General features: G+C 40.7%; 1 non-coding gene across 1 annotated transcript; it reads right to left on the reverse strand.

The window, feature by feature from the left end:
* Window positions 1–2,582: 2,582 nt before the first annotated feature.
* On the reverse strand, window positions 2,583–2,655 carry trnah-aug (transfer RNA histidin (anticodon AUG)). Its single transcript has one exon. It is a non-coding gene; the product is annotated as a tRNA-His (tRNA).
* Window positions 2,656–12,522: the final 9,867 nt, after the last annotated feature.

The raw sequence follows: 12,522 nt of genomic DNA on the forward strand, positions 1-12,522 counted from the left end.
GATGCAGGCAGCCATGTACAACCAAAACATCGACCTACTAACCCTTCACACACCTTCTTCAGTCCTCTGCCTTCTGGAAAAAGGTACCAGAGCCTCCAAGCTAGCTCCACCAGACTGGCGAACAGCTTTATATACCATGCTGTTGGGATGCTAAATTCTCTCTCTCTCCCCTATCTCCAAATAACTCAGTCTGTTACTCCAATTCATCTGTAGTATTGTCAAGTAATAAAGCACTTGTCACTTTATGACACTTCCTCACCTCAACATCTGCTCACTACTCATCCTGTAAATGGATCATGATTTGCATATTGCAGATACTCCCATATCCTTAGCCATTTTGCACTGTTACTATTACCATTTGCACTAATACAATTTGCACTATTTCTGCTTGTGTGGTATTGTATGTGTGTGCTTTTTTTTAAGATCAATGCTTGTTTTGTTTGTGTATTTATGTTTACACCGAGGGTCTTGGAGAAACAATATTTCAATCTGTGAAAAAGCCTGTTTGCATTGATCCGTCCTCCGTTGCATAGTTGCTCTGTTCACTAGATAAGCGCTAGTGCTCCCTTTTTAGTGAGCTCAGTCAGCAGGCTGGTAAAGTCCAAAAAATTAAGAAAAACCTCCTGTAATAGCCAGCCAGCCCCAGGAACTGCCTCACCCCTTTTTTGGTCTTGAGCAGGCCACAACCACTGCATTCTTATCAATTTAGGGACGCACCTGCCCATGACCCAAGTGAAAGCCCAGATACTGTACTTCCACCCACCAAATTGCACACTTCCTTGGGTTTGCTGTGAGTTGTGCATATTTCAGTGATCTCAAGACAGCCCTTGGGTTTTGGAAATGCCACTGCCAATGTCCCTGTGTGCTCGTGACAGGAATTGAACTATGATGCAACGGCTGGAGCGCACCTCTGCAGAGCAGGGACCTAATCTGTGAGCAATGTCCACTGAGTAAGCCAGCTGGTTCACAATGTCCAGGGAAACGTGTTTGAAAATATCAACAATGATATTCTTCACTTTCTCACCTGCTTGCTCCGGAATGCCAGACACTCATAGATTCCATCTTCTTTTATAGGCATCCAGGTCACTGCATTGTTTCTGAGGACACTGTTCTCTGTTTCTAAGATGTGGACTTTACTTTGTAAGGCGATGACTTGATTTGTCACATCTTCTACCTGTTTCCCCATAGAATCAGGGATGTCAGTGACACTTTTAATGGAATTTGTCTTATCTTTAACCTTTGCCTCAAGTGACTGCAGCCGTTTGAGAGATTCTTCTTGCATCTTTTCAATTCTTTCCATTATTATTAGCAAAAGCGAGATGGGCACAGCCTCTTTATAATCCTCGTCACTGGCACGTGTCTTTGACCTTTTGGCTGGTCATGGTTTCAGAGTTTCTAGTAGTGGCACCAAACACTGTTCCATTTTGTCTTGTAAAGCATCTGGTTCAAACTTTTCACTCAGAGACTTTCTGGCATAGAAATGCATTACAGCGCAGCTACCTTCCTCTGTTTCCATATTGACAGATAACCTGAAAAAAAGTAGCAAGTATGCTTACCAACTCCTTTCGGTTTAGTTCGTATAGTGATATGTTCACTTCTCCTTTAGTTAGCAGGTTCACTGAATGGTTAACTTGAGGCACTAGTTGGATAACCGTGAATAAAATGAAAGAAAACAAGGATTAAAAAATTGTTTCTGAGCGAGGTCCTTGTAGTAGCTATTTAGTTTATCAATTAGGTTCATTCTAATCAGCCCTTAAGCATATTTAGCAATTCAGCACATTAGGTTTCGTTTATCATGTTGCGGAGCTCCACAAATCACATGTTACACTGACACCATGTTGGCTGCCCCCCTGTTGCTCTTCTTCTTCACGAGCAACTTGGCTTGTATATTTGTCCCCCTCTTTCTCCGTGGCTATAGGTTCTAAATCATCCTCAGACAGCCAACCAAAGATTGAGGACGAATTTGAAGAGCCTTTTTGTCTCTTTCAAAAGAATTGGTTTCAAGAACGGACACCACTGCAGAGAATAGTATAGAGTCCATGTGGACACAAAAAAGGCATTGGTGCACATGACGTCACGCATGCAGCACCGCTAACCTGTAAATCACTGCGATCTAATAATGGTGGAAAAGTTTAGTGATTTTTGGAGCAGAATTCATATGCAAATATTTATTTTTCAAACCAATTTTTTATTTATATGCTAACTTAGAAGAAGAAACCTTTATTTGTCACATGCACACTTCAAGCACAGTGAAATTTATCCTCTGCATTTAACCCATCTGAAGCAGTGAACGCATGCACACACACCTAGAGCAGTGGGCAGCCACACGACAGCGCCCAGGGAGCAGTCAGGGGTTAGGTACCTTGCTCAAGGGCACTTCAACCCAAGGCGACCCCATGTTAACCTAACTGCATGTCTTTGAACTGTGGGGGAAACCGGAACACCCGGAGGAAACCCACGCAGACACAGGGAGAACATGCAAACTCCACACAGAAAGGCCCACACCAGCCACTGGGCTCGAACCCAGAACCTTCTTGCTGTAAGGCAAAAGTGCTAACCACTATGCCACCCTTTAAAGTTTTCGAGCCAGCCAGGAGTCAAACCTAGAATCTTCTGATCCATAGTCAGACGCGTTATCCATTGCGCCACTGGCCCTATAACTTAACTACCATAAGTATAACTTGACAGAGCACCATGTACAGACCATTTCACATGCTCATTCACACATAGGGACATTTTATCCCAGCAAATTTCCTACAGTCTTGTTTATTTTGGAGGTGGGAAGAAACTGAAGAACCCATGTGGGGTGAACATGTAAAACTGCACGCGTCACAGTGCTGCCAGTAAAACAAATACTCATCTCATTATCTCTAGCCACTTTATCCTGTTCTACAGGGTCGCAGGCAAGCTGGAGCCTATCCCAGCTGACTACGGGCGAAAGGCGGGGTACACCCTGGATAAGTCACCAGGTCATCACAGGGCTGACACATAGACACAGACAACCATTCACACCTACGGTCAATTTAGAGTCACCAGTTAACCTAACCTGCATGTCTTTGGACTGTGGGGGAAACCGGAGCACCCGGAGGAAACCCATGCGGACACGGGGAGAACATGCAAACTCCACATGGAAAGGCCTTCGCCTGCCACAGGGCTCGAACCCAGACCTTCTTGCTGTGAGGCGACAGCACTAACCACTACACCACCATGCCGCCCCAAATACTCATCAAATTTTTACAAATTGTCTGCTTAAAATGTGTTGCGGTGTGCTGTTATGTCATTTTTTTATCATAAAGAAATCTTTGTACCCTCATGGTACAATTCCATATTCCTCAATAGCCAGTGCACTAAAGACAAGGCTTGGCTCAATCCTCATACCAGAATTCCACAATGACTGTGGACCCATGAGTCTCTCTGTTCTGACTGGAGTAATCAGTGGCGTGCACAGACATTTTGGGGGGCAAGTGCTCTGGGGGGGAAAAAGGGCACTTTTTTGCACATGTGGAACACCTTATTATAAAAGTCTGAGATTTAACCCTCCTCTTGTGTTCGGGTCGCCACTGACCCGTTTTAGTTTTTAAAGGTGTAAAACAACCACTTAATGTTAATTTATTACATCAAGGCTTTTTGACTTTGCCAGGAATCTCTAGTTGAACAAAATAGAAAAATAAATTTTTGCTTTCCTAAATCTGAAAATGGTCTAGCAAAAAATATAATACTTATGTGCAGTTGTTTCTGTATGCGACGGGCTACTTCACGACAAAATAATTACAGCTTGGGCTTAGAGGGCAAACAATACATTTTCAATCGATTCATGTGTTACCTGGCTGGTGGGGCAGGGGAAGAGCTGACTGACTGCCCGATGTGTTGTCTGTGCTACGACAAGGCCGTGGCTTCCAGGATGCTATGCTGCTGCAACCTCACATTGAATGCACTGCATGCTTGTTCACGTGACAGAGCAAGAGAGACAGAGGTGTGTGCGGAGGGGGCACACATCGGGACATTATTTTCACACACACTTTTAATGCCATGGGTTTTCTAAAAGATCATGTCGACATTGGCCTCAGTAAACTATAAAAAAAAAAATTCAAAAGGGCACTTTTTTGGACAGAGGGCCAGGTGCTTGAGCACCACCTCGTGTCTATCTGTGCACGCCACTGGGAGTAATTACACTATTGGATTGTCCTGAGGAAGGGCATGTCATTATCTGAGTGTATTAAACCCACATATATAATACTGAAACTGTATATTGTGGGAATCAGAATATTTTGACTCTTTTCTACATTGTAGAACAATACTGAAGACATCAAAACTATGAAATAACACATGGCACATGATGATGCTTTGCACACTATTGGTATTATCTTAACCAGCTTCATGAGGTAGTCAGTTAACAGGTGTTGCCTCGTCAAAAGTTAATTAGTGGAATTCCTTGCCTTCTTAATGTGTTTGATATCAAACAGTAAATAGTAAATAATAAAAATACAGTAAGTAGCTCTATTTGACGATGGTAGTAATCCATATTATATCAGGAACCGCTCACCTAAGTAAAGAGAAACGACAGTCCATCATGACTTTATGACATGAAGTGTCTTTTAATGAATTTAAAAAAAACAACAACTTTGAATTAGGTGTGTCCAAAAATTTGACTTGCACTGTATTTTTTGCACAAATATATTAATTTTCAAAATTAAAATAATCTTTTCAACAGCTAATGATTTTTTTGTCTTTCTGTAATGTATGCACTGTATGTGTAGTAAACATTTATGAATGTATAAAGGTTTTTCTCCTTGGTGAACACTAGATGGCGCAGTCAGTTATCTTATTGTGGGCAAAGTACTGAGAACCACACAACCCTGCTCACATCCTCCAGAGATGTTCAGTTCTTTGATGAAGAACACGACTTTTCACAATAAAACCTCTGTGACAGAGTATACCTGGTCTTCTATCATACATACTGCATATATGTTATCCGAACCCCTGCTCCGGTTACTCTTAGTAGCTCAGTTTAGTTCAGAGACACCATTCTGATAAAACAACATAACTGTCCACGGATGACTAAACTTTGAAATAAACCTTAACTATTCTCTTCCACTTAGCAGCTCTAACATTAAGCTGCCTGCTGCTGCACATATGACACATGGAGAAAGCAAGACACAAAACAAATTCGCATTCAAAGTGAATATCAGTTCATTTAATGCAAAAATATCTCACACACACACACACAGCATGTACCACTCCCTTCCAAAGCCTAATGGCTTGCTGGCATCTTTGAAAGACCAGCAGTGAAACACCTCAGAAAATATTTGTGATGCAAAAACAAATTAAAAAGAGGCTTTGTGCTTCTTTTCTCTCTAATATATTTTCTGTTGGCGTCGAGGACCCTAATGTTGAGGCACTACAAAAGCACATAATTAAAATATTCAATTCTGTACTTATTAGAGTATATTTTTCTCTCCCTCCATCCATTTTCTATACTGCATTTCCATTGTGGGCCATCGGTGAGCTGGAGCCAATCCTAGCTGATGATGATGGAGAAGCTGGGTACACCCTGGACAAGTCACCAGTCTATCACAGGCTTAACACAGAGAGACAGACAGCCATTCACACTCACATTCATACATACGAGCAATATCTCTATAGAGAAGCCAGTTGACCTCACCCTTTGGACTGTGGGAGGAAACTGGAGCATGCAGAGGAAACCCACACAGGCACAAGGAGAACATGCAAACTCCACACAGAAAGACTCCCAATTGACTGGTATGTTCAGACCAGGAACCTACTTGCTGTGAGGCGACAGTGACACTGCACCTCTGTGCCACCCGCGTGTAGTTTATACATTAAAATGACTGTAATTATGTAAAAACATTAATTCCCTCCTTTCAGTATGTGTTTGCTTCAATGTGCTCAGGACAGGTTCCCCATGTGAGGCTGGATGTAGATAATATCACTATAGCCTTCTTTCATCTCAGAAATATTGCTCAGGTAAGAAATGCAGTAAGCCTAGTTTATGCTTTTGTTACCTCTAGGTTGGATTATTGTGATGCCTTACTGTCTGAATGATCTAACGGGTGCATAAACAAGCTCCAGCGAGAGTCCTTACTAAAACTAGAAGGTATGACCACATCACCCCTATCTTATCCACACTGCAGTGGCTCCCAATCAAATTTCACACTGATTATAAACTACTACTATTTAACTATAAAGCACTGAATGTGCTTTATCTTGCGCCACAGTACCTGAATGAATTTCTGGTCCTTCATGACTTGCCACAATGACTTAGATCAAAAGGTGCAGGCTATCTGTTGGTACCTCAAATAGTTAAGGCTCCATCAGAGGGAGAGCCTTCTCTCACAAATCCCCACAGTTATGGAACAGCCTTCCAAGTCGTGTTCGGGTCTCAGACACAGTCTCATTGTTTACGTCTTGGCTGAAAATATATTTGTTTAGTCAAGCCTTTTGTTAACAGCTTTTTATTACATAAAGTAGCAGATCTGGAGGGTTCCTGGGCAGAGAGTGTTTTGATAAGTGTTTTGAAGAGTGTATTGAAGTGCCCTTGACCAAGGCATCTAACCCCCAACTGCTCCACAGACTGCTCTGGGTATGTTGTACATTGTGGCAGTGGGGGTGTGGTCAAGTGTCGGTCTGTGACAGGAGGGCGGAGTCAGGGAAGGTAAGTGGCAGAATCACTACACCTGATTGTGGTAATCAGAGCGGGTGGGTGGAGCACAGAAGTATGGCAGGCCAGAACTGAGTTCCAAAAACTCTTTTTATTTGCACTTTTCAGTCGAAAACACACTCTACCAGCCACACGCATACACACACACATAAGTCATCTGGTCGGGGAGAGAGCTCTCTTCCTCTGCTCTCTCTCTCCTTATATAGGGCGCGGTCACTGGGGAAGACACACAAACACAGCTTAACTAACATCAGGTGTGGTGATTCTGCCACTTACTTTCCCTGACTCTGCCCTCCTGGCACAGACCGACGCTTGACCATGCCCCCACTGCCACATACATCAATCTGTGAAATGTCTGTAATGTAATGTAATGGTAAAATGGGATGTTTGGATGCTGCCCCCCTTACACGTTCATTGAGGTTTGTTGACGGTAGAATGGCCTTATGTACACCCTCAAGTCTCTGTTACGTTCTGACTCTCCCTTTTAGTTATGCTGTCATATTTAGTCTTACCAGAGTCCCCACTTGCACTCAGCACACAATGTTCATTGTTCGTAACCATTACATGGCAGTGAGCATCCCTAACAATGTGTTTCTCTCTCTCTCATGCTACACATGCCACTCCTGAGATACCAGTGATGATGATCGGATGCGTTACTTAGTTCTCATCACTTCACTTCTGTGGAAGATGACTCCTTATGGACAGCCTAAAGATCCACTTAGAAGATAGCGTTGGAGAAAAAGTTTTGCTACGATGGCTCAGGACTGCACTTGCCATGAACAGTTTTGCATTCAAGTCTCAATTATTAAGCAGTTGATAACTTCAACAAAATAGACTTCATGCCAAAGCTACAATGAATTTCCTAGTTACCCAAGTTGCCCCTTTTCACTATATAGGACACAGTTATAGAAGTGAGGTATTTATAATCACACTGTCTGTTATCACCCAAATGAGGATGGGTTCCCTCAAGGTTTCTTCCTTTTGTCATCTCAGGAGTTGCCACTGTCACCTCAGGTTTGCTCAGTAGGCATAAATTTATATCTGGCATTTATATAGTTCTGTAAAGTTGCTTTGCAACAATGTCTATTGTTAAAAGTGCTATACAAATAAAATTGAATTGAATGTAAAGCCAGGATGCTGCAGCAACTCAACAATCTGACAACACTGTAAGTGACACTGTCATGTGATGTTGTGGGGGCGGAGCTTCATGATGCTTCTTGAACCTTTATGATGTTTCCATATTAGCTTACAGAAAGTCCTCAGAATAGTTTAATTCAGCTAAGACCATTCATCATGTTCAGTGTTATATTAATGTGTCTGTAGCTTTCACTTGGTGAGTTCTGATTTTTTTTTTCAAAAACATTATGTGTTGAATTATTAATTAATTAGTCTGTGTGATGTTAAGAAACAGCAGAATGTGGGCCTGACTTGTGTAGTTCTGGCTTGATTATGTAAAGGTTCAAAACATTATGTTCTCTATGACAGGTGACTCCATGGCAGATTCAATAGAGCCACTTTTCACTCGTGAAGTTGTACATGAAGGTGATGATGTCACTCTGTCCTGCAGCTACAGAAAATTCACTGGTACAGTCAACAACCTGCAATGGTACAGACAGCATCCAAAATCTACACCTGAGTTCCTTCTTTATATTTATCCAAGTGGAGATCTAAGTCCCAACCGTCCCCCAAGAACGTCTGCTAAAGTTGATGAAAAGAAGAAACAAGTGGATCTGCTCATCTCCTCTGCTGCTGTATCAGACTCTGCACTATACTACTGTGCTCTGCAGCCCACAGTGACAGGAAATCCAACTGCACTGTACAAAAACTTTCACACAGTTTTGTTTATACTGTAGGCAGTTCTGCTGATGATTTTGAGAAGTTTTTGATGAGAATCTCACTTTCTCTCTGAATATTTATAAAGGGATTATATTGATGCCACATGTTGTATAATAGTATCATAAAACATTAAAACAGTTCTATTATACTGAAGACAAATGAACTGATAAGTTCCATAATTTGCATGCTCTCCGAACCTAATTTTACTGAATTCTCTCTTTTTTTAAACTTTTTATTTATAAACCTTTTTCACATGTTAAGAACAACTAGTAAGAAGGAGTAAAGAAACAAAGCAAGAAGAAAAAAGAGAGAAATAACATGAGATCATGGGATGATCAGTAAATAAACCCAGATTTGCTGAATTCAAAACAAAATATCCATACAGAGAATAATTATGGAAAAACACACCAGTTTCCCCACAGTTTTTCTCCCAGCTATTTTTTGGAGCCATATTATAAGGTGACCAGATTTCTGAGAAGAAAACCGGGGTCATTTTCGGTTCAGCAGTGAAAATATCATTAAAACATCTAATGTTTTCATCTTTGTGATAAAAAGGTGCAACATTTCTGGTTTTCATGTATTTTGAGCATGCATTGCATAAAAAGTGGCATTTTCCTCACTGAGTGCACTGTAGGCTGATTCTGCAACTGCTTTAGGTTCACATTCATTAAAGACAATGTGAAAATCTCTGGTATGGGTACATAGTTTACATTTACAGACTCTTAAATTGTAGGTGAGCTGAAATAGATGTTTTAGATTTATGAAAGTAAATATGTTAAATTCATTACCATATCTGACACTAGTAATGGACAATGTATTTAAAAATATACAAAACACACTACACAATATAAATAAACAGTTTACTTCAATACAAGCAATTTTAAGGTATGGTAACATTATTATTATTATTATTATTATTATTATTATTATTGAGGATACATATGATTCCCGATCTCTTGTAGCCTAAATTGTAGCCAAAGCTGAACTGATGGCCTCACCTAAATGAGTAGCCTTAATCAAAACGTGTTGTATGCAAACCGTGTAGTGTGCAAAATGTGTAGTCCGCTACACATCACAACAAATTATACAGATTACTGACACTTTGGTCACATTACCATAAGCCTACAGCTTTACATAGCCAGCTACTCTATGGCATAACACACCAATTTGTGTGTAAGTTAGCTTATGCTGTTTAAACTGTTAAAATTTTAGCTCAGCTGGATTTCTGTTACAGCAACGCTACATCTAGCAACAACTTCAGCTGACTGATTGGCGCTCACTGAGCTTTCTCCTGCTAGCATTGGCTGCAGTAGGCTACGGTTTATTAGGTCAACCGCTACATCTCATTGCAGTGTGACAAGCAATGCTATGTCATATACAACATCGCAAAATGTAGCTTACACATTTAAAGGCTAAATAACAGATGACAAACAATGTCACTTAGGCCTACAAGAAAAGACTATGGTTCACCTGTCCAGGAGCGAATGAAGTGGTCTGTCAAAGCTGAATAAATGACTTGAGTTTAGGCAAAGATTATAGCCCTCTGCTAAAACAGTTGTTCCTCAGGTCAACCAAACAAAATGCTGGAAAGGCTATGGCCAGAGGTGTTCTAGAACATCTCTGCTATCGGCCTGAGCCCATCTTAAAGTGATCCACAAAACAATATGTGAGGCGTCTGCTGAAATCTGGTAAATGTTTCAGTATGTTTTTTTTTTTTTCGGGTTTGTGGTCATGGTTAAAAATGGGGACATTTCCAGAGACAACTCCAGCTAGGGACAGTTTAACAGCATAAGCTAACTTACACACAAATTGGTGTGTTATGCCACAGAGTAGCTGGCTATGTAAAGCTGTAGGCTTATGGTAATGTTACCAACATGCCAATAATTTGTATAATAGCCCTCATTTACCAATCAAACATAGAAACCAGGTCCAAGTGTAGAAATCAGAATATGGCAGTGTTCATGTGTGATTCATGAAACATTCCTATCTTGCCAATCAGGGCATAAGACTGATTGGTCACTGATAAATGTGGCATCTGTAAATCATCGTCATTTAAATATCACACCCTAAATATTCTCGGTTTAGAGTCTGTGCCCAAGACTTTCCAACATGGAGAGGTGTGATATGTTCAAGAAGAAACATTTCTCCACCCTCCAAATAGAAGCTCAAATGTCCAATTGAACAGATTATTTATACAACCCCGATTCCAGAAAAGTTGGGACAAAGTACAAATTGTAAATAAAAACGGAATGCAATGATGTGGAAGTTTCAAAATTCCATATTTTATTCAGAATAGAACATAGATGACATATCAAATGTTTAAACTGAGAAAATGTATCATTTAAAGAGAAAAATTAGGTGATTTTAAATTTCATGACAACAACACATCTCAAAAAAGTTGGGACAAGGCCATGTTTACCACTGTGAGACATCCCCTTTTCTCTTTACAACAGTCTGTAAACATCTGGGGACTGAGGAGACAAGTTGCTCAAGTTTAGGGATAGGAATGTTAACCCATTCTTGTCTAATGTATGATTCTAGTTGCTCAACTGTCTTAAGTCTTTTTGTCGTATCTTCCATTTTATGATGCGCCAAATGTTTTCTATGGGTGAAAGATCTGGACTGCAGGCTGGCCAGTTCAGTACCCGGACCCTTCTTCTACGCAGCCATGATGCTGTAATTGATGCAGTATGTGGTTTGGCATTGTCATGTTGGAAAATGCAAGGTCTTCCCTGAAAGAGACGTCGTCTGGATGGGAACATATGTTGCTCTAGAACCTGGATATACCTTTCAGCATTGATGGTGTCTTTCCAGATGTGTAAGCTGCCCATGCCACACGCACTAATGCAACCCCATACCATCAGAGATGCAGGCTTCTGAACTGAGCACTGATAACAACTTGGGTCATCCTTCTCCTCTTTAGTCCGAATGACATGGCGTCCCTGATTTCCATAAAGAACTTCAAATTTTGATTCGTCTGACCACAAAACAGTTTTCCACTTTGCCACAGTCCATTTTAAATGAGCCATTGGTCCAGAGAAGACGTCTGCGCTTCTGGATCATATTTAGATACAGCTTCTTCTTTGAACTATAGAGTTTTAGCTGGCATCGGCGGATGGCACGGTGAATTGTGTTCACGGATAATGTTCTCTGGAAATATTCCTGAGCCTATTTTGTGATTTCCAATACAGAAGCATGCCTGTATATGATGCAGTACCATCTAAGGGCCCGAAGATCACGGGCACCCAGTCTGGTTTTCCGGCCTTGACCCTTATGCACAGAGATTCTTCCAGATTCTCTGCACCTTTTGATGATATTATGCACTGTAGATGATGATATGTTCAAACTCTTTGCAATTTTACACTGTCAAACTCCTTTCTGATATTGCTCCACTATTTGTTGGCACAGAATTAGGGGGATTGGTGATCCTCTTCCCATCTTTACTTCTGAGAGCCGCTGCCACTCCAAGATGCTCTTTTTATACCCAGTCATGTTAATGACCTATTGCCAATTGACCTAATGAGTTGCAATTTGGTCCTCCAGCTGTTCCTTTTTTGTACCTTTAACTTTTCCAGCCTCTTATTGCCCCTGTCCCAACTTTTTTGAGATGTGTTGCTGTCATGAAATTTCAAATGAGCCAATATTTGGCATGAAATTTCAAAATGTCTCACTTTCAACATTTGATATGTTGTCTCTGTTCTACTGTGAATACAATATCAGTTTTTGAGATTTGTAAATTATTGCATTCCATTTATATTTACAATTTGTACTTTGTCCCAACTTTTTTGGAATCGGGGTTGTATTTGGCAGCCAGAAAAGTAGCATCATAGAAAGTCAGAAAAACGCAGTATTGAAATCACTGCTGCAGTCAACAGCATTGCCATCGACAACTGAAATCCAGCTGTTTGATTATTTAATTTATATATCCATGAGATATGTAGCCTATATTCTGTCCATAATAATAAGGATATAATAGCTTATATCGAAAATCTTTAGATGTGGGTGAA

The sequence above is a fragment of the Neoarius graeffei genome, chromosome 1 (assembly GCF_027579695.1).
Source record: "Neoarius graeffei isolate fNeoGra1 chromosome 1, fNeoGra1.pri, whole genome shotgun sequence".
In the NCBI taxonomy this organism is placed as follows: Eukaryota; Metazoa; Chordata; class Actinopteri; order Siluriformes; family Ariidae; genus Neoarius; species Neoarius graeffei.